This window comes from Puma concolor, chromosome C1, assembly GCF_028749965.1.
Source record: "Puma concolor isolate L17-30 chromosome C1, mPumCon1.1.hap2, whole genome shotgun sequence".
In the NCBI taxonomy this organism is placed as follows: domain Eukaryota; kingdom Metazoa; phylum Chordata; class Mammalia; order Carnivora; family Felidae; genus Puma; species Puma concolor.
The window spans coordinates 62,921,134-62,948,237 of NC_141674.1; the positions used below are offsets into that span (position 1 = coordinate 62,921,134).

At 36.5% G+C, this 27,104-nt stretch overlaps 1 long non-coding RNA gene across 2 annotated transcripts in view; it reads right to left on the reverse strand.

The window, feature by feature from the left end:
* Positions 1–25,698, reverse strand: part of LOC147578102 (uncharacterized) — a 97,952-nt gene extending 72,254 nt beyond the window's left edge. For both annotated transcript variants that reach the window (XR_015254198.1, XR_015254197.1), the window contains exon 1: positions 25,363–25,698. This is a non-coding gene — a long non-coding RNA (uncharacterized LOC147578102). The remainder of the gene's footprint in view (positions 1–25,362) is intronic.
* Between the last annotated feature and the right edge of the window lie 1,406 nt (positions 25,699–27,104).

Sequence of the window (27,104 nt, forward strand, 5' to 3'; positions counted from 1 at the left end):
ATGAGGAAAAAATGAATAGAACCTCAGAGACACACAAGAAATCATCAAGCATACCAAGATATGTATAATGGGAGGAAAGACAGAAAGCAACAAAAAGAACATTTGAGAGGAGAGAGGTTCGATGGCAGAGCAGCATAGAGATCCTTAGCTTGTTGTGTCCCTGAAACACAGCTAGATCAGTACCAAACCATTTTGGACACCTAGGAAATTGATCTGAAGATTAACACAAAAATATGCATAACTTGAGCCACAGAACCAGCAGGTATGTGATGCAGAGAGGTGAACTGGGAAAGAGAAAAGCCACAAAGGGTAGGGAGCTGGTTTTGTGGAGAGAAGACAGAGAAAGAGAAAGGGGGAGAGTGTGGCACATCAGGGGTGCAGGAAAAGCACTCTCCTGAAAGTATCTGGAGAGAAAAAGAGAAAAAGAGTGAAAACATTCACAGGGGACTGAACAAGAAATCTGTTCCACAAAACCATTGATAGGAAGAAGAGAGAGGGTTTCAATACCACCAGAATTATATAAACAGTGGAACACCGACTGTGAAGTTCTGGAGCTCAGTGCCTGGCAGTTCTCCGATGAGAAAGCAGGGAGAATCCCCAGGAGCAGGCACTAGGGTCTGAGGGGTCCATATGCTACATGGGGAGAAGCAGTTCCCTTGCTTGGACTGCATTTGGTAGAGACAATATGGCCTTCCCATGGGCAAAGGTCCCAGCAGACCCCAGAGAGCAGCCACATTTGCTCGTGTTGGAACAAAGACACCAGAGGGTTGTGAAACCTGGCTCTGGCTGTGTGTTGTGATTTGCCATAATCACTGAACCTCTGTCACGGCAATCACACGAACATTTTCTGGGGCAAGCCAACATCTGGCCATTGCTCAGTGAGACCCTCCCCCAGAGAGTTGTTGCAGGTCCAAGCCATAGGAGTCTCTGAAGTATGGGGTTTTGAAACACAACCCTATCTGAGATAAAACTCTGGAAGGAGGGGCCGCATGGTAGGTGGGCAGCTTGGACACTGACAGGGTGAAGGTGGGGAGTGGACAGAGGCCTGAGACAAAGGAGGGGTGCTTGATCGTGGGTCAGTGAGAGTGAAGTTCCTGTGCCAGAGACTAGGGACCTGAGTGAGGCTATTTCCACCTCTCCCGCGCAAGCACACACTTGCAGACACATGGGGCCACACTGATCCACCCCAGTAAGCTAAGCAGCACCACCTACTGGAGAATGGAGCCATTACACCAAACCCCACCCAACAGCTCCCTCCGAGCACATCTCCTAGAATACCAGTACAAGTCACTACACCTGCTTAGAGTATGGCCTTTAGAGGGCTTCATGGTTTCCGTTCTAGGGGAAACTGGATGTAACTTAATTCAGGTTTCATTCTGTTTGCTGGTTCATTTATTTGTACGTTTTCTTTGCTTCTGCTTTTGCGTAAATTGTTTTCTTTTTTCTCTTTTTTTTCTTTCTTTTCTTCCTCATTTTTGGATACAGAAAGAGAAAAATTAATTTTTATTTTTATATATTTTTTCTTTATTTTTATTTTTTAATTTGTCTATTTAATTTTATTTCATTTTATTCTATTTCATTAAATATATTTTTTAATGTTTAAATTTCTTTCTTAACTTTTTTTCCTCTTCTTTCCTTTTTCCCAATTCTATCAAGCTTCTTTAAACAAGCAGATCAAAACACACCTATGACCTCGCTTCCTTTATTTGATTTTTTCTTTTGTTTCTAATTGTTTAATTTATTACTTTTTTTCTTCCTCCAAAATGACAAAATGAGGTAATTCACCCCAAAAGAAAAAAAAACAGGAAGGAATGACAGCCAGGGGCTTAAGCAACACAAATATAAACAAGATGTCTGAACTAGGATTTAGAACCACAATAACAAGAATACTAGCTGGGGTTGAAAAAAGGATATAATCCCTTTCTGTTGAGATAAAAGAAATAAAATCTAGTCAGAACAAATTAAAAATGCTATAACTGAGATGAAATCTCAAATGGATGCCACAATGGCAAGGAGGGACAAAACAGAAGAGTGAATCAACAATTTAGAAGCTAGAATTATGGAGAATAATGAAACAAAAATAAAGAGGGAAACAAAGGCAAAAAAAAAAAAAACACAATACAAGGCTTAGAGGAGAGCTGGCTCAGTTAGTTAAGCATCTGACTTCAGCTCATGTCATGATCTCACAGCTTGTGAATTTGGGCCCCACATCAGACTCTGTGCTGACAGCTTAGTGCCTGATCCCTGCTTCAGGTTCTGTGACTCCCTCTCTATCTGCACCCCCCTTCTCATGCTCTGTCTCTCTCAAAAATAAATAAACATTTAAAAAAAGACTTAGAGACCTCAGTGACTTATTAAAAAGGGATAACATCTGAATCATGGGAGACCCATAAGATGAGGAGAGAGAAAAAACGGCAGAAGGTTTATGTGAGCAAATTACAGCAGAAAACTTTCCTAACCTGGGGAAAGACACAGACATCAAAATCCAAGAAGCACAGAGAACACCAATTAGATTCAACAAGAACTGACCATCACCAATGCATATCATGGTCAAATGCAGAAAATACACAGATGTGGAAAGAATTATGAAAGCAGCAAGGGGAAAAAAAAACTCAACCTGTAAGGGAAGATAGATCAGGTTTATAGCAGACCTATACATAGAAAGTTGGCAGGCCAAAAAAGAGTGGCAATATATATTCAACATGCTGAATCAGAAAAATATGCAGCCAAGAATTCTTTATCCAACAAGGCTGTCATTCAAAATAGAAGGAGAGATAAAGAGTTTTCCAGACATACCAAAACTAAAAGAGTTCCTGACCACTAAATGAGCACTATAAGAAATTTTATGGGGGACTCTGAGTCGAGAAAAGACAAAATAAAACAAACAAACAAACAAAAAAAACCCAAAAGCAACAAAGACTAGAAAGAACCAGAAAACATCACCAGAAACACCAACTCAACAGGCAACACAATGGTGCTAAATTCATATCTTTCAGTGCTCACTCTAAATATCAATGGACTAAACGTTCCAATCAAAAGACATAGGGTATGAGAATAGATAAGAAAATAAGACCCATTTATATGCTGCTTACAAGAGACTCATTTTAGACCAACAGACATCTGCAGATTGAAAGTAAGCAGATGGAGAACTATATATCATGCTAATGGTCCTCAAAAGAAAACTGGACTAGCCATATTTATATAAGACAAACTAGATTTTAAAATAAAGACTGTAACAAGAGATGAAGAAGGGCATTACATTGTAATTAAGGGGTTTATCTACCAAGAAGATCTAACAATTGTAAATCTTTACACCTTCAACGTGAAAGCACCCAAATATATAAATCAATTAACCACAAACACAGACTCATTGATAATAATACCATAATAGTAGTGGACTTCACCACCCCACGTACAACAATGGACAACTCATGTAAGCAGAAAATCAACATAGAAACAATGAACTCGAATCACACAATGAACTAGGTGGACTTAACAAATATATTCAGAACATTTCATCCTAAAGCAGCAGAATACACATTCTTCTCAAGTTCACATGGAACATTCTTGGAATAGATCACATACTGGGTCACAAATCAGCCCTTAAAAGTACATAAAGATCAAGATCATACCTTGCATATTTTCAGGTCACAACACTATGAAACTTGAAATCAACCATAAGAAAAAATTTGGAAAGAACATGAATACTTGGAGATTAAAGAACATCCTACCAAAGAAGGAACGGGTTAACCAAGAAAATAAGAAATTCCAAAGTACATGGAAGCAAATGAAAATGTAAACACGACAGCCCAAAACCTTTGGGATGCACCAAAGGCTATCATAAGAGGGAAGTACATAGCAATCCAGCCCTTCCCAAAGAAGGAAGAAAGGTCTCAAGTATACAACGTAACCTTACACCTAGAAGAACTGGAAAAAGAACAGCAAAAAAAGCCCAAAACCAGCAGAAAAAGGGAAATAATAAAGATTAGAGCAGAAATAAATGATATCAAAATCAAAAAATAGTAGAACAGATCAATGAAATCAGGAGCTGGTTCTTTGAAAGAATTAACACAATTGATAAACCCCTAGCCAGAATAATCAAAAAGAAAAAGAAAAGGACCCAAATTTTAAAATCACAAATGAAAGACGAAAGATCACAACCAACACTGCAGAAATAGAAACAATAATAATTGAATATTATGAGAAATTATATGCCAACAAACTTTGCAATCTGGAAGAAATGGACAAATTCTAGAAACATATAAAGTATCAAAACTGAAACAGGAAGAAATAGAAAGTTTGAATAGACCCATAACCAGTAAAGATATTGAATCCATAATCAAAAACCTTTCAACAAACAATAGCCCAGGGCTGGATGGCTTTCTGGGGGAATTCTACCAAATAATTAAAGAAATGATAACACCTATTCTTTTGAAGCTGTTCCAAAAATAGAAATAGAAGGAAAACTTCCAAACTCATTTTACAAGGTCAGAATTACCTTGATTCCAAAACCAGAGAAAGATCCCACAAGAAAGGGGAACTACAGACCATTTTCCTGATGAACACGGATGCAAAAATCCTCAACAAGACACTGGCAAACTGGATCCAACAATACATTTAAAATATTATTCACCACGATCAAGGGGACCTATTCCTGCGATTCAGGGCTGGTTCACTATCTGCAAATCCATCAATGTGATACATCACATTAATAAAAGAAAGGATAAAAACCACATGATCTTCTTGATAAATGCAGGAAAAGCATTTGACAAAATATAACATCCTCTCTTGATAAAAACCCTCAAGAAAGTAGGGATAGAAGGATCATACCTAAAGATCATAAAGGTGGGTATGAAAAACCCACAACTAATATCATCCTCAATGGGGAAAAATTGAGAGCTTTCCCCCTAAGGTCTGGAACACAAGGATGTCCACTCTCACCACTATTATTCAACATATTGTTGGAAGTCCTAGCCTCAGCAATCAGACAATACAAAGAAAAAAAAAGGCATCCAATTGGCAAGTAGGAAGCTAACCTTTCACTCTTTGCAGATGACATGATATTCTATGTGGAAAACCCAAAAGACTCCACCAAAAAACTGCTAGAACTGATACATGAATTCAGCAAAGTCGCAGGATATAAAATCAATGTACAAAAATGGTTTGCACTTCTACACACCATATAGTGTGTATATGTTAAGCTATGGTTTCTTAACAAGAAAAAATTAATCATAGACAAATAAACACTTTTCTTCAAAGGACACTACCAAAAACATATAAAAACATACACACACACACACACACACACACACACACACACACACACACACATACACATATATATGATATTCAGCCATAAAAAAAGAAAGAAATCTAGGGGCACCTAGGTGGCTCAGTCACTTAAGTGTCCGACTTCAGCTCAGGTCATGATCTCACAGTTTGTGAGTTTGAGCCCTGCATTGGGCTCTGTGCTGACAGCTCGGAGCCTGAAGCCTGCTTCAGATTCTGTGTCTCATTCTCTCTCTGCCCCTCCCCAACTTGTGCTCTGTCTCTCAAATAAATATAAAAAATAAAATAAAATAAAAAGAACAAAATCTTGTCATTTGCAACAACACAGATGGACCTAGAGGGCATCATACTAAGTGAAGTAAATCAGAGAAAGACCAATACTGTATGATCCTACTTATATGTAGGATCTAAAAATATACCAAGCTCATAGATACAGAGAAGAGATTGGGAGTTGCCAGAGATGGGAGGTAGGGGTGGGAAAAATGGGTGAAACAGGTCAAAAGATATAAACTTACAGTTATAAAAAAGTCATGGGGATGTAATGTATGGTATGGTGGCTATAGTTAATAATTATATTGCTTATGTGAAAGTTGCTAAGAGACTAGATCTTAAAAGTTCTTATCACAAGGAAAAAATTATAATTATAGATGGTGATATGTTAACTAGACTTATTGTAGTGATCACTTTACCATGTATACAAATATGGAGTTATTATGTTGTACACTTAAAATTATTATAATGTTATATATCAATTATACCCCAATTTAAAAAAAAAAAGTAAACGGAAGGTGGTTGATCTCTGAAAGTGTGAATAGATGTCACAGTTTGTTCTCATTCTTAGCCCTTTTTGACAAAAAGTCAGACCGATGTAAGTCAGGCCCTAACTCGACAAAGACAAGCAGAGAGAAGGAAAGCAGGAGGGTTGCACTTGAGTGACCTGCCGAAAGCATCTCCATCCAAAACCTCAATCACTGGTCTCACTTGACAGATTCAGAAAACAATTTCTGGATCCATCCAAAAACCTGGAACTGTCATGACAACAATTTATCCCCTTTACCTTTTCCTAAGAGAAATTCTGAACACAAGAAAACCAGATTGTTCCATCCCAGAATAGGCAAACAAACTTTCCTAAAAAACAAGATTGAAGGAAGCTCTAGAAACAGATCCAAGTCATCCTAAAATGTTTTAGTGCTGCTGCTAGCTACAAAAATCACCTTAGCACCCATTTTCCAATTTGTACTTATCAGACTCTCGTCTCAGCTCTATTAGTGGAAAAGGGTAGAAAAGCTGGTGGGCTTAAAACCCTAGATATACCACACATCACTGTGTGTGACCAGGAGAAATCTTTCAACCTCTCTGGAATTCAATTTTCTTCATTCCTAAAATAAGGATACACAAGGTCTGGTCTGCCTATGAAACCAGGTGGTTTGATAATCAAAAGACAATGTATGGGAAAGAACTCTGTAAACTGTAAAATTCCACATAAAACAAAGCAGTGGAATTAGGTTGTAGCTAAGGTATCTTGTGAAACTCTGCACTTTGCTTTATTAAACAAAGGGAAGAAGAGGAAGGAGTTCCTAGAAGAGGAAGTTTTAGTAAGTCTGAGAGAAACAATAATAGAAGAGAAAGAAAAAGGCAGCAGGTAGGCTCCTTATGGAATTCTCTGTTACCACTGAACCCTGGCATAAAAATTTTCCCCCCAAAATTCAAGTCATAGTCTTCCTTTCTAAGAGTCAGGATGTTTAATTGTATATCTCTGAACTCCTTTACATTACATTAATAATTCTTTATTTCTAAATCTATGTTTCCATAGATTATCTGGCCAGCCAAAATGGACTCCAGTCCTTTAAACTCCTACATATATCAAGCACCTGTGATTGTCTTATGTTTCATTTTACAGTGAGATGTTCCAAGAAGCAGAAGGCCATGGCTGAAGGAACCTGGACTAGTTGACGGGAAGAGACGTGGAACTCTGATCATAATTTACTCTCCAACCTTGGGCAAATCACGTAATCCCTTTGTTTGAGTAGCATTACTTATAAACAGTACTAATTCTATCTGCCTTATCTGTCTCACAAAATAAAGGTAAAGCTATGTGAGATTTTATGTGAAAACAAGTCCTTTACAAGAGAAAAATAATTAGTAAAATGCAATGGACTAGTATTATAGGGTTTATAAGTGAATGAATGAATGAATGAACGAACGAATGAATGAATGAAAGAAAGGGCAAATATCAAACATCACTCTGTATAAGTTCTACTCATGCATCCCTTCCAGGGCAATACAAAATAAGTTATCTTCCACATGGCAGCTTTTTATTTATTTACTGTTCAGACATTTATTAAATAGTACAAGCCAGATATGTTCCTTTAGAGAAAATGGAAACAATGAGCTTCAAGGAAGAAGTACCCCAGTGAGTTGGAATTCATTGTGTGACTTTGAACAAATAACAGAATGTCTCTCACTGTTACCTCTATTGAAAAGTGAAAGAATACTACCCATTTTGCAAGATTGTTGTTGCATCTTAAAGGAGATACTACATATAAAATCACCTAGTAGAGCCCTGGCCCATAGAACTGTTCACTGAAAGTGGCTCTTATCATTATTTAAGGTATATTTTCCCATATCCTCCAACTTGAGAATTCTTAATCTAGATTCCATGAACCATGAAACTTCTGTAATTTCATATAAAATTTTACATATATATGCAATGTGCACTGTTCCAGGAGAAAGTTCATAACTTCCATCAAATTCTAACAATAAAAACAGGGGCTCCTGGGTGGCTCAATCAGTTAATCGTCCAACTTCAGCTCAGGTCATGATCTCATGATTTGTGAGTTCAAGCCCAGCATTGGGCTCTCTGCTGTCAGCACAGAGCCTGCTTTGGATCCTCTGTCCTCCTCTCTCTGCCCCTCCCCTCCTCGTGTGCTCTCTCTCTCTCTCTCTCAATTTCACTCTCAAAAATAAACATTAAAAAAATTTTTTAAATAAAAACAGTAAAAAGTTTCTTCAGTGTAACCCTTAAACGGTGATATCCAGCATAGAACACAATATCACCAAAGGTGACCTACCAATGGGCAAGGTTGATGTCATTATCTTCCTTGGTACTGCTCCCTCCCACACTCATATAATGGTAATCAATTACTAAACAATTTTCCACTGAGCCCCAAAGCAAATTCACAATTCTCAAAAAATAGCTCTAGGAAGATACTACCATTTTACCAGAAGAATCTCTAAAGGTGAAATTAACCTGACATCTGGATCTGGAATCCACCTAGGATTTTCCACCTAGGAAATTCCCCTAGGATCCACCTAGGATCCATCCTAGGTTCCACCTAGGAATTTCCCCTCTTTTCTTTCATTTCGCTCATTTTGAGCTTTTGGTCATCTAAAACCCTTGTGTCTTTTTTAAAGGAAGTGTCATGCCTTATAGACCCCCTTATAGACTCGTCCTTCATCCTATTACTTGGAATTAACTTTTAAAACAGTATTAAAATGTCAAATTTGGCTTGAGTCTTTTAAGATCCTGTTAAATTGATAATATAGTTATCCATTCACTTAAGTATTCATCCATCAGATATTTATAGGAATACCCACTGGGCACCATTAGTCACTGTGTCACTGTTAGCCAGCTCTTCCAGCTTTAAGTCCTACATAAATTTGATTTATATGCCTCCAAGTCATTGATAAAAATAATATTAAAATAAAAATATTTACTGTAACCAGTATGTAGGTGTGAAGCAAGACACCCACAAAATTTCTAATTCAGGTTACTTCCTCGATGTAAAATTAATAGAAATAAATATGTAATATTTGGTGTTCCAGTTACCAATTTATTCCTTCTCAGCTCCAAATCCACCTTTCACTGTCTACTCTGCAACCCATGGATATTTCTCCTTTGCCAGCTGGCACAGTGTTAAACTTTGTCATCAGAAGATACTAAAGGAGTTTCTGTATATAGTTCCAGTGTACTCCTCTTGGAAGGCTCCTGCAGTGTGCAGTGTGAGCAGCCACTGTGGCACCCAGAGACCAGTACCACGTGACACATCCCTGTGAATGGCCTCATTCAGTGCCCTCTAAGGTGACTTCCGCAGTGCTCAGCTCCTGAAGGACATGAGGCTCAGCAGTACCTGGAGCCAGCAGTACCTGGAGCCAACAGCACCTGGCACCACCCAAAACGGCTGACGCCCAGGGTGTGTAATGATTTCCAAAGTAGGACACATCTCTTTCAAAGGCTTTCTTTGGCATCTTTTGCAAAGCTCAGCAATGGGTTTTGAGACGTGCCAGCTCTCCACAGGTACTTTTCTTCAGCACTCAAAAAGCATATCAGGATGTACTGCTGGCCCGCAGCAAAGCCCTCCACTATCCAGTGAACTGCATCATTTCTTGTAAGTTCTGGATCATGGTCATGTTTGGCTTGTTAAGTTTAATAACTAATGTTGTTTCAGGAAATATAAATAAATTTGTTAGTAACAAATAAATAAAAAGTCTAACCCCTAAATTCTGGGACTGGTTCTCGTCAACTCTTGGTACTCTAGGCTCTTGGTTTTGTCCTCTACTTCATTTCCTGTATTTTATAAGTAAGGAGCTTCCTGCCCATTGTAAGTTGAGGGCCCAGAATCCTCTTTACATTTTGAACAGTGTGTCTCTTTAGTCCAAGTGGACATTATTTCTTTAAAAACTTTGTGGGCTTCCTGTTTATCAAATTATAGTCTACACTATGACAGAAACAACAAACCTACATGTCTTTTTGACAGTCTTCTCTTTAATTTGGATTGAGAGTCAGGGTGCTTATGGAAGACCATTGAAGATTCTTACAGCTCTTTTTTCTGGCTGTGAAGGTCTATGGGGCATTGCTTTTAATTTTTCTAAGGTATCAACAAAGGATTCTATAGCTACACCCTTGATCTTATTTTTACCTTGAGGTCATGTTTAATGATGACTCCTTGAATTTAATCTTTTCCCTGAGGCAAAGTTTGGGCCAAAAGAAGCTAAGAGAGAAATAGTTGTGTCTGCATAATCAGCAACTCTCACTTTTATATTTCCTTTAAACAGTGCTTGAAAACAACTAAAATAGTCAGGAATGAGAAATGGATGTTTATCATCACACCTTTTTAACAGATTGTAGCTAATGGAGTAAGACAAAGAAAAGAGACAACATATGAAAGAATTAGTATCTAATAAACAAAAATATCATTATTGCAGATGATATGACTATATACCCAAAGCACACAAGAGATATTAAAAGTAGTAAGAGTGTTCAGGAGAATTGCTGGACATAAACATACAAATATCAATAGAATCAAAATGTTAAAAAAAAAAAAGCTGGAAATAAAAAAAAAATGTGTGAAACCTTAATGTGAAATCAAAACATTATTCATGGACAATAAAAGATCCTTACAAATGAATACATGCTGTCCCAGTATATCAGAATCAAGGCAAGGATGTCCACTTTCACCACTCCTATTCAACACCATTCTGGAAGTCCTAGGTAATGTAACAAGACAAGAAAAGGAAATAAAAGGTATACATATTGGAAAAGAAGAAATAAAATTGTCTTTGTTCACAGATGACATGATTGTCCATATAGAAAATTTTTAAAAATTAACAACAAAAAACCCTCCTAGAACTAATATGCTAGTATAGAAAGATTATAGGGCACAAAATTAATATAAAAATGTTTAAAAAGTCAATTACTTTCTTAAATATCAGCAATAAACAATTGGATTTTGATGTTAAAAACACAATACTATTTACTTTAGATTCAGAATCAGAAGAAGAAGAAGAAGAAGAAGAAGAAGAAGAAGAAGAAGAAGAAGAGAAAGAAGAAGGGGGAGGAGAAATACCTAGGTATAAATCTAACAAAAAAATATATAAGAAAATGTTGAAGTAATTCTCCCTAATTTCATCTATATGGTAAGCATTGCTATAGACAAAATTATATTTTTTTTTCATGGAACTTAAATCTACACTAAAATTCCTATGTAAGTATAGAGACCCCAAAATAACTGTTAATTTTGAAAAAAAATAAAAAATAAAATGAGGACTTGTCTACCCAGTTTCAAAGCTACCTATAATACAACAGTAATTCTGACAATGTGCTATGTACAGGTAAGTTAACAAAAGAAACAGAATGAATTAAAAGGTCCATGTGCACCTAAGTGTAAGACCTGAAACTATGAAAATCCGAGAAGAGAGCACAGGCAGTAATTTTTCTAATATTGGCCATAGCAACTTTTTTCTAGACACATCTCCTAGGCAAGGGAAACAAAAGCAAAAATAAACTATTGGGGCTACACCAAAATAAAAAGCTTCTGCACAGCAAAGGAAACAGTCGACAAAATTAAAAGACAATCTACTGAATGGGAGAAGATATTTGTCAATGATATATTTGATAAAGGGCTAGTTTCCAAAATGTATAAAGAACTTATAAAATTCAACACCCAAAAAACAAGTAATCCCATTAAAAAATGGGCAGAAGACATGGACAGACATTTCTCCAAAGAAGACATACAAATGGCTAACAGGCACATGAAAAGATGTTCAATATCACTAATCATCAGGGAAATGCAAATCAAAACCACAATGAGATATCACCTCACACCTGTCAGAATAGCTAAAAAAAAAAAAAAAAAAAAAAGAAAAGAAAAGAAAAGAAAAGAAAAGAAAAGAAACAAACAAGAGTCTGCAAGTATGTGGAGAAATAGAAACCCTCATGTACGGTTGGTAGGAATGCAGAGTGGTGCAGCTGCTGTGAAAGACAGTAGAGAGGTGCCTCAAAAATTTAAATATAGAACTACTGTATGATCCAGTAATTCCACTACTGGGTATTTACCTTAAAAAAAACATGAAAACACTAATTTGAAAAAAATATTTGCACCCCTATGTTTATTGCAGCATTATTTCCAATAGCCAAATAATGGAAACAGTCCGAGTATCTACAGATAGATAAGTGGATAAAGAAAAAAAAAAAAAAAAATATATATATATATATACATACATAGATACACACACACACACACACAAATACATACAGTGGAATATTACACATCCATAAAAAAGAAGGAAATCTTGCCATTTGCAACAACATGAATGGATGTAGAAGTTATACAGCTAGGTAAAATAGACCAGTCAGAGAAAGACAAGTACCATATGATTTAACTCATATGTGGAATTTAAGAAACAAATGAACAAGGAAAAAACAAACAAACAAGCTAAAAGACAGACTATTAACTATAAAGAACAAACTGATAGTTACCATAGGGGAGGTGAGTAGGGTAGGGGGATGGGTGAAATAGATGAAGGGAATTAAGAGCACACTTATCAATGGTGAACACTGAGTAACGTACAGAATTGTGCAATCACTATATTGTACACCTGAAACTAATATAACACTGTATGTTAATTATATTGTAATTAAAATTTTTAAAAAGGCCCATGTGCATACATATAGATAATTAATTTATGACAAAGGTGACATTACGAATCAGTGGGAAAAGGATAGTCAATTAGCTATCCATATGAACAAAGATAAACTTTTGTTTATGTAGCTTGCCATACAAAAAGGTAAATTTTGAATGGACTAATATCTAAATGTGAAAAACAAAACTATTATAAAAACCTACAGAAGACTTTCTTCATGGCAGAAGAGACTGTATCAGTCAGGGTTTCAGTCAGAGAAGTGTTAGAAGGTACACACACAAATACTTGTTACAGAATTTTGACCTTAGGTGATTGTGGAAGCTGATTAACCAGTTTGTGCTAGCTTCCCATGTGATGTTGGAGCTTTAAACCAGAAGAGCAGAAGGTAACATGAATGTGAACTGGGAAACAGCAAGAACAACTTGGAACTCAAATGCATGAGCTGGAACGAATGAGGACTGGCTAAAATATCTTTCAGTTCTTGTTGCCTCTGATCTTGATGAAAAGTGTGTCGTATAGAAACTGTGGGGCTCTTCTTCACAGAGCTGAAACACATATAACTGGCCAACGTGTTAGAGGAACTAAAGAAGGATCCAGGAAAAAGTAAAGCAATTACAGCCTGACAGCCGCTTCCTGCCAATGAAATGATCTATCAGATGAATGATAAAAATATATGAGCTACAAAATGCCTGATGCTTAACTTCAGCCCTCTAAATCTCACACAAGAATCTCTTTCTTGGCCTACCTTGCCAGAAACATACAGAAGAAAATTTTGGGAAATATGGTTTAGCCTAGCAGAACTGACACATTAGAAAGCCACTATAATTAGGAAAGCATTTCCTATGACCACCAAAGAAGGGCATAAATCATTTGAGAGAAGATAGGTCACCATGAAAATTATAAGCTCCATATGTCAAAAAGTACAATAAAATTAAAAGACAATCCTCATACTGGTAAAAGAAATTTTAAATCTTTTTAATCACAAAAATATTCATAACCAGAGTATTTTAAAAGTTCCTTCAACTCAATAAGAAAAAATCAAGCAATCTAACAGATAAGTGGACAATTCAGAAAAGGCAAATCTATAATGGACAATAAACAGATGACCAACCTTACTAATGAATTAGAAAATAAAAATGAATTAACAGTACTCTCCAGATGGGCAAAATGTAGTAAATCTGAAAACACCAAGTATTAGTGATGATTCAGGAAAAGTATAGTTCTTATAGGTTGCTGTTAAAGTATATATGGGTAAAACCAATTTGAAGAGGTTGTAATTTAACAATATGTAGTATATGTGAAGGTATATACACTACAGATCACAGTATTTCACTTCTAAGTTTCTAAAAAAGAAACTTGCACATATATACAAGAAGACATGAAAAAGGATGTTTAATGGGATATTGTCAGCAACAAAAACGTAACATCAATCTAATTAGTCCTCATCTGGGGACAAAATAAATTGTGTTTATTCATATAATTTAATACTATTGCCAAATTAATTAAATAAGCAGGTCATTTGGCTGAAGCAGCTTTAATGCCTTAGCAGCCTACTGAGCAAACCAAAACCTAAGCCTGAAATGCCTCAAGGTTAAGAAATAAAAAATGGACAACCAATCACAAACAACCAAGTAGACTTTTGCAAAAAAGGTAACCACTTAAGCTATAGCCAATCAAATCATTTCCTTGCTTTACTTGTGCCTTTTGTCCATAAAAGTCTTTCCCCAGCACCTGTTGGTAGAGCACTTCTAACCGCTTCTGGCTTGGTGCTACCTGATTCAAATCAATTTGTGCTTTAATAAACACTTAACAATTTTAATATGCCTGTTTATCTTTTAACTCTATATAGCAATCAAAATAAATTAACTGTATCTAGTGTATCATTATGGATACATTTTTAAAAATAATGTTAATAACTAAAATTTCAAAAGGATACATAGAGCAGAATAATATAAAATTCTGAGTATATATCAATAGCATATATATGCATAATATCTGCATGTATGCATATATATTCTGGATACATACATATGTATACATACATACATATATATGTAGTAAAAATACACATAGAAGTAGTAAATGCCAACTTCAGAATAGTACTGTAGTTCCCTTTGGTGCAAGAGAGAAAAGAAAGTGTTAGGAGAGTGGAATTTCCTGTCTACTTCCCTTAATGAATGAGTTAAATTTTCAATACATGTTCATTTTTATATCTGGAAGGATCATAATTTCATTTTTGTTAATTATCTTTTAACACACTGTAGGGTAACAGAATGAAAGGGGTACATTAAAAGAACAGAAGAGACAATTCCTTTATGGCAAACTTCACTTACTGTAATATTTTACTTATAGGAAGATTTCCTGCCCTGCTATTCCAAGGAAAATTCTAGTAGTGTAGAAAGCTCAAGTGTTCAGCTCTTTTTTTTTTCTTAAACTATATCAATATATCAATATAAATGAAGGGGAGATATCTGAGCAGCAATCTGGAGAATAATCAAAATTAAAATTCAGAATCTTTTCTCTTGGCCACAGGGGCACTGCCCAGTTTATCCAAATACTAGTTATATAATATTCATAGGCACAACCTAGAGGCATGTTTTCTTTTCAAATTCTGAAATCTTAATAGCATTTGTTTTCTTTTAAGATTTTTTGAAACCTTGGCTCATTTCTAGGAGGTTCCTTCCAGATCAGCTTTGGCTGTACAGCCTAATATCCATTCACAGGATTTGGGGGGCAGGTTGTAAATACCAGACTTTCCAATTGGGAAAGTTTATGTATACCATCAAATACCTTCATCCTACACTCCCCACCACCCCCCCAGCCCCCACCAAATTCAGGAGTCTTGTTTCTATACCAAGGGAGTCACAAAGGCATGTGGTATTTCTTTGGTTTCATACTAGTATGGCAGTATGACAAAGAAGAACCTATTTCTATAAACAATGCTAACTAAGCCACAATTTTATATTTAACACTCACCTAGCTGCTTAAGATAGCAAGAAATATATAAACAATGCTAGTTTTCACAAAGTATCTAATTAAAGATTTTTGAGACTCTGCTCTATACTCCCACCCCAAATCTGCTTTCTAGAGTTACTTTTAACTGCAGAGTTTTTACAGTGAACAGAAAAGAGAAACGAAGAAAGGATTTGTAAATACACAGCCACAAAACTCTGAGTTCATCCCCAATGACTCCTGGGCACACTCTTGGAGAGGGGCTGGTCCAATTAAGGTGATTGTGGAGGTCATAATCACTATGAGCTTGTTGAGAAGTTCATGTGAATATTTGAATATCAATGCATGTAATATATGCAGAATGAATTCTCAGAAGCCAGACTACATTGTTTACATAGCACTAGAAATCTCTTCACTGCCTAGCTTGTGTGCACGCAGTTCTGAATACAGAAACAAAAGGAACAGTAAAGATCATATTTAATGGGGTCTTAAAAGAAAAATGTTCAATGGAAGCAGACATGATAAAAAGAAAAAGTAGCAATTTTGCTTTTGGTAAAAATATTTTTTTTCTTCTAGATTCTCTTTATCTCCCCTTTCAGCTACCCATTCTCAAAGATCATTTGGTTTTTGAAGTTATTTATCGTTCTTTTTAAAATTAAACTAAATTTTACTATTTTATTTCACATTTTATTCACTTCATGTTTTAGATGAGAAAATTGACCCACAGAAGGTAAATCACTGGTTGGTCAAAGGTCACAAATGACAGGGTTCAGGTTTGGATTCACATATTCTGGCTTGGTTTTGTCTGTCAGATACTTCCCTAATGTAATTTTGTTGAAATATCTTTAGTATTCTCCTTTTAGAGGTATTTGTATTTGGAGAATCTTATCCATTGCAGTGTGGCACCTTTCCATGCCCACACGCAAACAGCTATCTATTGCCCCAAAGTACATTTCAAATTACCCTAGTTCAAGATATTATCATCTCTCACCTGAACTACTACAATGGATTTCTAACTAGTCTCCCTGTTTCAGTCTTCCCTTCCCTTCATTGTTTATTCTTTATCATAAATCAGATTTTATAATGCTACTGGTTAATTCCTTCAATGATTTCCCATAGCACTGAAAATAAAATTCAGGTTTGTGACCATGATGACCATGACTTACGTAACTTGACTCTTGGCCCATTTTTCCAGTATTACATCCCAGTTTGTACTACTCCCACCAGCTATTTAGACTGCAGTCATGCTGGCCTTCTTTTTACTCAATAAATACATTAAATCAATTCTGTCTAGGGCCTTTGCACTAGGTGTTTTAATTTCTTGCCAATTCAAGTTTTAGGTCAAATACCATCTCAAGGAAGACTTCCTCTCTATCAGAGTTCCTTATTTTAATGTCTTTATAGTGCTTATTACTATGAAGTCTCATTCATTATTTATTTTCTGTCCTCCCCTTTTAGAAGTCTGTCTTCACTGTATCCTTTGCTTATGAAAAATTCAATAAATATTTGTTAAATATATGAATATGAATGGACAAAATTAAATTGCCAAGGTCCTATTGGTTAACATTTCACAAATAGCTATGTCTGTTGGTGGGGAGGTGGACATCAAGGAAGAGATTTTTATTCTTAACTAGGAGATTGGCTTGCCAGAATCCTTGAGAATCCATTTATGAACAAACTTTTCACAAGCAATTCCCTGAATTCCCTCTTCCATGACTCCCTACGAGGCCATGGAACCCAAGTTTAGAACCCCTGTTTCAGTGTTCGGTCCAAATACATTATCTTGGCTTATGTGATGCTAAAGAATTTGACTTTTGTTTAATTCTCCTCCTTCCCCCTCTTCCTGGATTATTTTTAGTTCTAGCCTCTTACTAGGATTTTACTTGCTTCTGGACTTTGCTCTCTATCTGGAATCATCTCCAAATCCCCAACCTTCACTTTCATCTAACTTTCACTCATTTTTTAGGTCACTAGGTAAATGTCATTTCCTCTGGGAAGTCCTCCCTGATCATTAAGTTTGAATTTGGAGCCTTAAAGGAGCTCTCACAGTTTATTCTGTACTTCCCCTATTGAAACACTTCCACAAACTACTGGGATTGTCGGTTTATGTTATTCACACCTGCAAGTTCAGGGTATATGTCTATTTTATTCACCACGGTATCAATAGTGCCCAGTATAATACCTCACATGATGAAGAGCCCAATTAATATCAGGGTTAAAATAAACTCATTTTTCTTGGACCCCTATTTATTTCTTATAAGTGGTGGTTATTCATATCAGAAAACAGATGTTATTATCATCAATCATACTTCCTAGGTCCTTCAAATTAAAGGTTCCAAATTCACTCACAAATTTTGTTTCTGACTTCAAGAAAAGTCTTTTCAGAGACTAATATAGGTTGTGTCAAAGTTTAAATTGTGCCTTTAAAATGTTTTGAAATAGGAAAATGAAAGGTAGTAAAATAAGTAATATGTGTAGTCACAGTAGAATGTAAGTTTCTCCACTATCACATTCATATTAATATCAAATTTGCCTGCCTGTGGAATACTTATTGCCATTTAACAAAAACCTGAGAGGCTGTATAAATTACTCAGTCCGCTTCTAAACTCAGCTAGGTTAAAGATTTTTGTAGGAAAGGTGGAATAAAGCAATAATATAGAATGAATGTATGCTGGGGGAGACCAATGAACCTAATGAATTAACAGTGTGATCAAGAGGCAGAACTAGCAAGGAACTTAGGGTAATAATAAATGTTGGTACTAATCTCCTCTAATGGCTTCCTCTGTAGTCTTATAGTAGTAAAAGGACTTTTAAAGGCAAAGGATCTTAGTACTCTACTAAGAAAAACTCCTAATAATACTACACTCTTCTAGCCCCATTCATCTCCAGAAGAGCTTAAATATACTCCCCTGTTCTCATTTCATATGTACATGGGAACTTCAACCAAAGACTGACTCTTTACTCAAAATTCCCCATGCAACAGTTCTAGTATTATGAAGGAGACCATCATTTTGGAAAAACATGTGTGATTCCTAAAACAATTCATTTTTTAGTTTATATGAGAACCAGAGATGAAATATGAATATGAGCAAAATAAGCAGAATCACAATTCAGAGATATGGCTTGGAAAAACAAAATAAAAGGATGTGTTTACATAAATTATAAGCACTCCAGGGCTGGAATATTATTCTTTCTCCAGCACTGTCAACCATTTATAGAGCATTGTGTACACTTGTGGCAATATAGAATGAATAATAATAATTAATACAGTATGTTTATCCCGAATCCCACAGACTTTTCCTTATCAGATTCTTGCAGCCTCCTTTTTTTTTTTTTAAGTCAATTCATAATTGACCATATGTATGTCCCAATCCTTGCCTGTTAGGCTTCTTTCTCTCTTATAAACCCACTAGTGATTATTTTGGACAAATATCTGCTATATCATTACTAGCGAGGCATGGACTTCAAAGAGTTCAACTTGGATAGTGTTGAAATGATTGGAATGTTGGCCAAGAGCTTTAACCTCAAAGGGGTGTGATTTCAGTGATTTCTGGTTTCAGATGGCTCAGAAACAGAGAAAATAAAATGGAGAATGGGGTAGGAGAGTAAGGAGAAAGAGGGGTTAGAGAAATTAATCATGAAGCCATACCACTATTCTTTAAAATACCAAAAGATCAAAATTCAAAGGTATCTTTTTTTACCTTAGGCATTTATTTGTTGAAGGAATCAACAAATGAACATGGAGAGTCCCTGATGAAACAAACGGCTTTTTAACTGGTTTCCTGACCCAAACCTTTTTTCCCTCTTCAACCTATCCCACATGCTTCTGTCAGAATAATCTTCCAAAAGTATAGTTCTAGCAATAATCTTTCTTTAATTTTAAAAGAAAATCAAGTTAATCACTGTCTGTATAGTAACTCCTTAGCATGGCCCTCGGAGTCCTAGGACTACCTTTCCAGCCTAATCTTCTACTGCCCTCCACACATCCTGTATCCACACAATATATATCCTCCCTGAGTTCCCTCAAACATTCCAGCTCTTCAATATCCAGTCCCTTTGTTTTTATTACTTTATAACACTAGACCTCACTTTGTGAACCTGGAGAACTGAGCACTTAAGATACAGAACAAATGTCACTACCTCCATGTTATCTTTTCTGCCTGTCCTCTTAATAATATAGATGCTTCCTCCTCATCAACTCTTAGCCCATGTTACAAGCCACTAAGCACATTTGTGTGTTATTTGCTTTATATGGTAGTCTCCTTCAACAGACCAAGTTTATGGGCAGAGATAATCTTTTGGAGCCCTGAGTAGAGATGATCTTATTCAGCCCTGGGTCAAGGATAGCGACTGACTACATGGTAGGTACTCAGTACATGTTTGTTTAATAATAACACTGAAATAAAATATGAAAATCATATTTTCTTAGCAGGTAATACAATGAAATTTCTGGCAATGCTAATCACCTGCCGTCCTTAGCATTTGCCTTTAATTAGAATAATAATAAAAAATGTCTGGTAGAAACAGTTAGTCTATAAAGCAGGTGCTGGCTCAATCCCTCCCTATGTTATATATAGAGGTTCCATTCTGGGTTTCATTTAGTTTGTAAAGCCCAGAAACAGACTGCCACCCCCACTTCAGCAGTAGGCATAAACAATACCAAGAGCTAAATCCAGCAGCCTGTAAGTGCACTTAAGTCCCATTCAAAGTCAAGGGAAATTATGCATACATGAGAAGTAGAAGGGGAGGGGAGATAAGAAAGATGGCTTGCTGCTTCTTGGAAAACAGTCAAGGAAAAGACCACAAAGGTTCAGTTCCTGAGAAAATTGTCACCTATTTGCTGTTGCTTTTTCATCTTCATAGGAATTTATTGGATTAGGAAAGACCTTTGCTACTCCACATTATCCCAAGCTCCCAGTTGCCTTTGCATTAGTTAATGTCTGAGCTTCCTGGTTAATTGTGGCAGGCGAGCAGCAGGCTGCACAGATGTCAGATGTCATACTCTATCAGATGAAGAGGTTCCTGCCTCAGGCTGTTTATATATGACCTACCAGGATTTCCTGCTGCATGATGAAATAATTAGGGGGCCGCCATGCAGGGAATAATGTTGCAGCTAAGTTGTAACAGCATTACATTAAAAAATGAAAATGAAACATTTGTCCTTATCTGCATCAGAATCTTCCTAAGGTTTGTTATGAACATGTTGTTCCTTATTTTTATAATATTCACATGGGTGCTAATTTTAATGTTCACTGGAGAACACAATGAGTGTAGTAAGGCTTTCTTTATTGCCTGTGCTGCAATTTGACTCAAGAATAAACAGGTTGGGAGATGTCTTTTGTGTGTGTGTGTGCTTTTCTAAATAAAGTTTGTCTTTTGCCTCTTATAACGAACCAATTTTACAGACTCAACAAAGTCTAAATGATTTTTAACAGAAGTCAGTAATGTTTTCTAAATTGATTAATTCCTAAATCTTATTGAATTCTAACTTCTGACTTTCTGACCTAGAAGTATACATTCTGTTTATAATGTAATATTTTAAAATATTTTTTCCATAAGAGCACATTATAAGACTATAAACTCTTACTCACATCCGGTTTCCATGATTCAGGAAATTATCCCATATACAAAGGTGATTCATGATTAAGAACAAAAATTCTAAGCGACTTTGACTGTTAAAAGGTTAGCAATCTCCTGAATTCTAGCAACACAGCTGGATAAATGGGACCAATCAGACCAAGCTATAATAGCATGCTTTTCACTATCATCCTATACATCCTTCTGCTTTAGTTCTTAACACCTTCCCTAATAAGACTGTAAATTCCTTGAGGGCTGTTTGTCTCATGCATTTTTGTATCTCCTATTCCTAATACATTACTTAACACAAGTAAGTACGTGGTAAATTTTTGTTAAACTGAATTATATTGTGTATAGTGAGAAATGGAGAAGGGATTAAGAAAAAGATAATGATCATGATGATTCCTCACTTCTCCATATTTTTTTTCCTGTGTGGCTAAAATATCATCATTCTTCCTCCTCAACATCGCCTCTGCTGCAATTTTTCTAAAGACATTAATGTTGTTCCCTCATCTCACCAGTGGAATTCATACTATCTATTTATATACAGGCGTATAATTCATATAATTTACTAAATAAAATAAAAATCCATCTGAATGTCATTGCTTAAAGATCATATACACCTGAAAATGGCCCAGGTCAATTCCTGGGGAACCCAGGGAACACAGTTTTAGAGCTGAAGGAGGGTTTCCTATTATATTTCTAGAAACAGTTTAAGAAAAACAAGGAATCTCTATGAGATATATAAGAAGAACAAATAGTTTTTGTCCCAAGTGTTAACTGTGATCCATTAATAATAGCTACCACGTAAAGAGGTAGCATCCAGGTTGTGCAAAAAAGTGCCTGTCGTTGATTACCTGTATCTGCCTTGGTCTTGGAACAAACGACAATATGAGTACTAATTATCTGCCATACCAGCACCTTTTCTTAATGACCCAGCAGGCTGTAGTTTTTTTCCGGAAGGACTAGGGAACAAAGAGACATTCAAACAAGTATCTTTGAAGCAAAGCAAAAGTTCATTTAGGTACCATTATACCCAAGTGTTGCCCTCTTTATCTTGTTTAATAAACATTTATTGAGCACTTATCTGTCAAGTAATGTTCTCTAGCCTCAAGGAATTAATGGCCACCTGTAGGAGGCAGACAAATAAATAGGAAATTTGAATACTATGTGATTAATAACATAGATGTCTACAAAAAAACATTAAAGGAGTTCAAACTGAAGTGGCTAACCCAAGCTGAGGTGAGGGTGAGGAGGGGATGTCAGGAAATGTTTCCCAGAGAAAGGAGTCATCTGAACAAGCCCTTAAGGATAAGTAAAAATTAACCAGGCTAAAAAAGAAGGAAGAAAGAAGAAGAGGAGGAGTGGTGGGGGTCGGGAGAGGAGAAGAAGGTGGTTCTGGGTAAAGGAAAGGCATTTGGGGCAGCATATACAATGACATTCAAATAAATGTCCTTAGTTCAGTTGCATGGCATAGTTTGAGTGCATGTAGAAGATTAGAGATAAAGCTAGAGAGGTAAAGAACAGTCAGAATTCAAAAGATTTTGTATGTCAAGGCAGAGAGACTGGAGAATTTTGGGCAGAAATCAATGGCTTGCATCTCTTTGTTGGCCTGTATCTACTATCCCTTGTCTACTATCTCTGTTCCTTCAATATATAAACATATCAGTGTCTTTCCTCCTTGAAGAAGAAAATCTTTCTTGATCCGACATTTCTGTATCTTTTCCTCTATCTTTCCTTCTCTTTCCAACCAAGTAGCCAAGCTTGTGAAAATAAGAATCAATACTTTAGGTCTCCATGTCACATTTACTGCTAAATCTACTGCAGTATGTCCCCTGTCTACCTGCTTTTATGAGAAGTCTTCAATTAACTCTGTTGTCTTTTCTAACAGACATGAGCTTTAAGTGAGCCCTTAGTGACATCTGACATGACTGATGAGCACTCCACTGATGCTGTCCTTCTTGGCCTCCAGGACTCTGGACTCTCTTGCTTTTCTCCTTGTCTCTCAGATCTCCCTGAGCCTCCATTGTGAGCTCTGCTTCCTCTACACAGATCTGATGCTCCAAGAGCTCCAACCTCTCCCCTCTCAATACAGACTGTTCTTTACTGAATTCCTTTCCCATTCTTTAAGATCCAAAATGTCATCTCTTCTGTAAAGCCTGCTCCTCAAGTTCTTTGCCTACAACATTTACCACAACATTTTGCACATATTCTATATTAGCCCCTCCCAGTAAACAGTAAGACTTTTGAGGGCAAAGCCCATGCATTATCCAGTTTGTATCTATAGTGCATACATGCATAGATAGGATATATCTAAAGATTATATCCATAATCTTTCCTTGTTGCATGAAGAAAAGAAGGGTTAGTCAGTGGTGACTTTTGCAGAGAATTTTCATCCAGTCGTAGACTTCTAAAGGGTAGTAACCCCTCATGTTACAAATGGGGAAACAGATTCAGGATGGCAAAGTAGCTGACCTAAAATTGCAGAGCTCCTCAAGGACAGAATTTCAAAATTCTAGTTTCCAGTTCTTTCATTGTTTGCTCCATTTTAAGTAAAACACTCAAATGAACAGTATGAAAATTAGGAGAGTATGGAATCAACAGTTCTGAATTTATGAGTAACTGAATCACAGAGGCAATGAAAACAATTACTTTGTACAAATTCAGGTGCTTTATGTTTCTCAGGAGTGTAAAAGCTGAGCAATGTCCCACCCTGCTAAAAGATGAGGTACATTTCTAGAAGTAACATTCCCATGAGTTACAGAAGCTTCTGTGAAATATGTTTAATCCAGTCAGGAGATACTCAGAAATGCAAATTGCCCACTTGGAATAAGAAGGCACCTATTGTTTAGCCTTGATTGCCTCTGCAGGCCTACAGGCAAGGGGGAAAAAATCCTTGAAGGAGGAGGCAGTCTAAGTAAACTGCACACATAGAGGAAAAATAAAAATGAAGCCAAACTCCAACAGGGCTTCCATTTAACATCTGCTAAGCAAGCAAGGACTACAGAGCAAAAACCATTTATGATTCTGAATCCTTTATAACTTCACTATCTGTGTTCCTTTTTGTTTTCCCCTATTCTCCCATAGACATTGATAAATCTGAAATCTTTAATTTGTCCTGTGGGGTCCTACCTCACCATCAATGAGTACATAGAATGAGAACAATTAGAGATGTCCTTTAGTAATATAAAATACTTTATACCAAGAGCATATACTTATAGCAATAGGAGAAATAATAGCTCTCACTTTTGTCCTTCATTTAGACATGTCCTTTGTTTAAATTTTTTGTTCCTAACTTGTTTCTATAAGTTCTGTTCTTTTGCTTTGGAGGGAAATATGCTCGTTTTTAAATTTTATTGCTAACTAGATTTCTTTTTGTAAGAAAAGACTTAGTCACAAAAAAAACTTCTAAAGTCTGATTTTAAAACATAATGAATCTTTCAGGAGAAAATAAACAAGGTGCCATTTTTTTAAAAATAATCTTCATCTAACCTGTTTACCAGCTGAGAAATAAAAGACCTCGGTATTTAAATTTGAAACTTTCTTCCTCTCTTTATCCCATCTCCTTTTCATCTTTATAAACAGAAGAAAGTCTATAATTACTATACTAACAAAGACTACAGCTGAACTACACACAGGTTAAACCATTCTAAATAAAGTAGAGAATAATAAATAATAGAATAGTCAAAGGAGCTAGCATAATAAACACATGGAGAGTAACACCACATCCTACAATGTAAGATGTCTCCATTTCTAAGTATTTAAAACTTATGGAGGGGAAAGCGACCTTAGAAAGTATAAGCTAACTATCTATTTTCATAGAAATTAGAGAGATCATCCAGTCCAGTCTTTTAGCTAAGCTTAAAATTCCCAGTAATAATAATAATGATAGCAGAAGTGATGGAGGCGATGGTGGCTGTGGTAGTATCGATTACCGTTCCTCAAATATTTGCACTGTGTCAGGTACTAGGGTAACCGCCATACCCATATTATCTCACTTAATCCTTACAACAGTCCAGTCAAATGACTATTATCTTCACTTTACATGGAATATATAGGTACATTTCTGATTAGTGGTGGGCTAGCTTCTGCTGGAATATCTAGTGTTAGGAAGTTTATTACCTGATAAGACAACCCTTTCTATTTTAAAAGCTGTGGTTGAATATTTCTTCCTCACATGGAACCCAAATTGCCTTCATGAAGCCTCCATCCATCCATCTTAGTTCTGTCTTACAGAAATAAGTAAGTTCGGGGCGCCTGGGTGGCGCAGTCGGTCAAGCGTCCGACTTCAGCCAGGTCACGATCTCGCGGTCCGTGAGTTCGAGCCCCGCGTCGGGCTCTGGGCTGATGGCTCAGAGCCTGGAGCCTGTTTCCGATTCTGTGTCTCCCTCTCTCTCTGCCCCTCGCCCGTTCATGCTCTGTCTCTCTCTGTCCCAAAAATAAATAAACGTTGAAAAAAAAAAATTAAAAAAAAAAAAAAAAGAAATAAGTAAGTTCAACATTTCTTCCAATCGATGACTCTTCAGATCTTTTAAAACTGTCATCATGATGTCATTTGGGCCAACGAACCTGTCTGTTTGGTGTCACTGCAGCTACACCTATCCCCAGAGTTAGTCTAACCAACTTAATTCTCACTTCAAAGCCCAGTTTTAAGCCAAATTCTGGGACAAAACTAGCTAACTAGGAGAAGTGTAGAGAATGCCACAGCCCTTACTCTTTATGACAGCCAGTTAGCCCTTTTTCCAGTTTATGGCTCTGGGCCCTATGACGGATCCCCTGGCTTAATTTCATTCTACTCTGAATCCCTGGATAATTTCTAATAAGAAACGTAAGGGATTAGCAAACTCTACGGGGCAAGTAATTTGAGGTATCACTCTTGAACTCTTTAAATAGTTTCTTGCTGGCGATACTCATTGCATGTTAAAAGAACCGGAGTGCCTACTGTTATTCTAAGCACTTTACTTCTATTAACTCACTTAATCCTGGCAACAATCCTATGAGATGGGTACTGTTATTATCCCCATCTTAATAATGAAGAAACTGAGGCACAGACAGAAGTTGGCTAACTTGTCCAAAGCCCTATAGTCCTGAGGGAGTCAGAAAGCAAATCCAGAAAATCTGACTTTCAGAACTTTTAATTGCTACATCATGCTGCCTTGCAGTAGATGCTAAACTCTTCCCAGGCTGGGATCTGGGAATTGTTTCCTGTAGTTTCCCATGTTTCTATGTGTTAGTAATTTTCCAGGGAAAAGAGAAAGAGCAGCAAAGCCATTTTCCTGGACCTTGCCACTTCCTCTTTTGTAACTAAGGCATCTTTCTACTTAGAAGGGTGGCATTGAGTGGGCTGGGAGCAAGGAGACTGACTCTAAATTCAGGGATCAGGAATGCGGGCTGACGAACAAAAGACTCTGTAGGAACCAGGCCTTCCTGAGAAATAGAGGGGGAGGGATAGCACAGCTTCTTGCGTATTGAAGATGCAGCTTCTAATACATAGAAGATGCAACTTCTAATACACTGCCACAGGTAGCTAGGCTGCAAAATGAACACCCACTGGTCAACTATGTCTGTATTTGGTTCAGTCTGTATCTTTTCAGCTCTGTCTCCTGTCAGTTATAGCCAGGAGATTAGGTCTGCTTTGCAAACTCATTCTCCTGGATCTGAAAATACAAAAAGCCAGTTTGGCTTGGAATGTTGCCCACTTGAGTTCTATAGTCTTGTTCCAAGCCCAAAACTAGATCTAGTATAGTTGTATAAACTAGAGATATTTAACCTTATGGCCTTTCTTATCTCAACTGTGAGGATACAATATAAGAAGATAAACCCAGCCTTTCATATTCAACACAGTTATGGAAATTGAAGAAAAG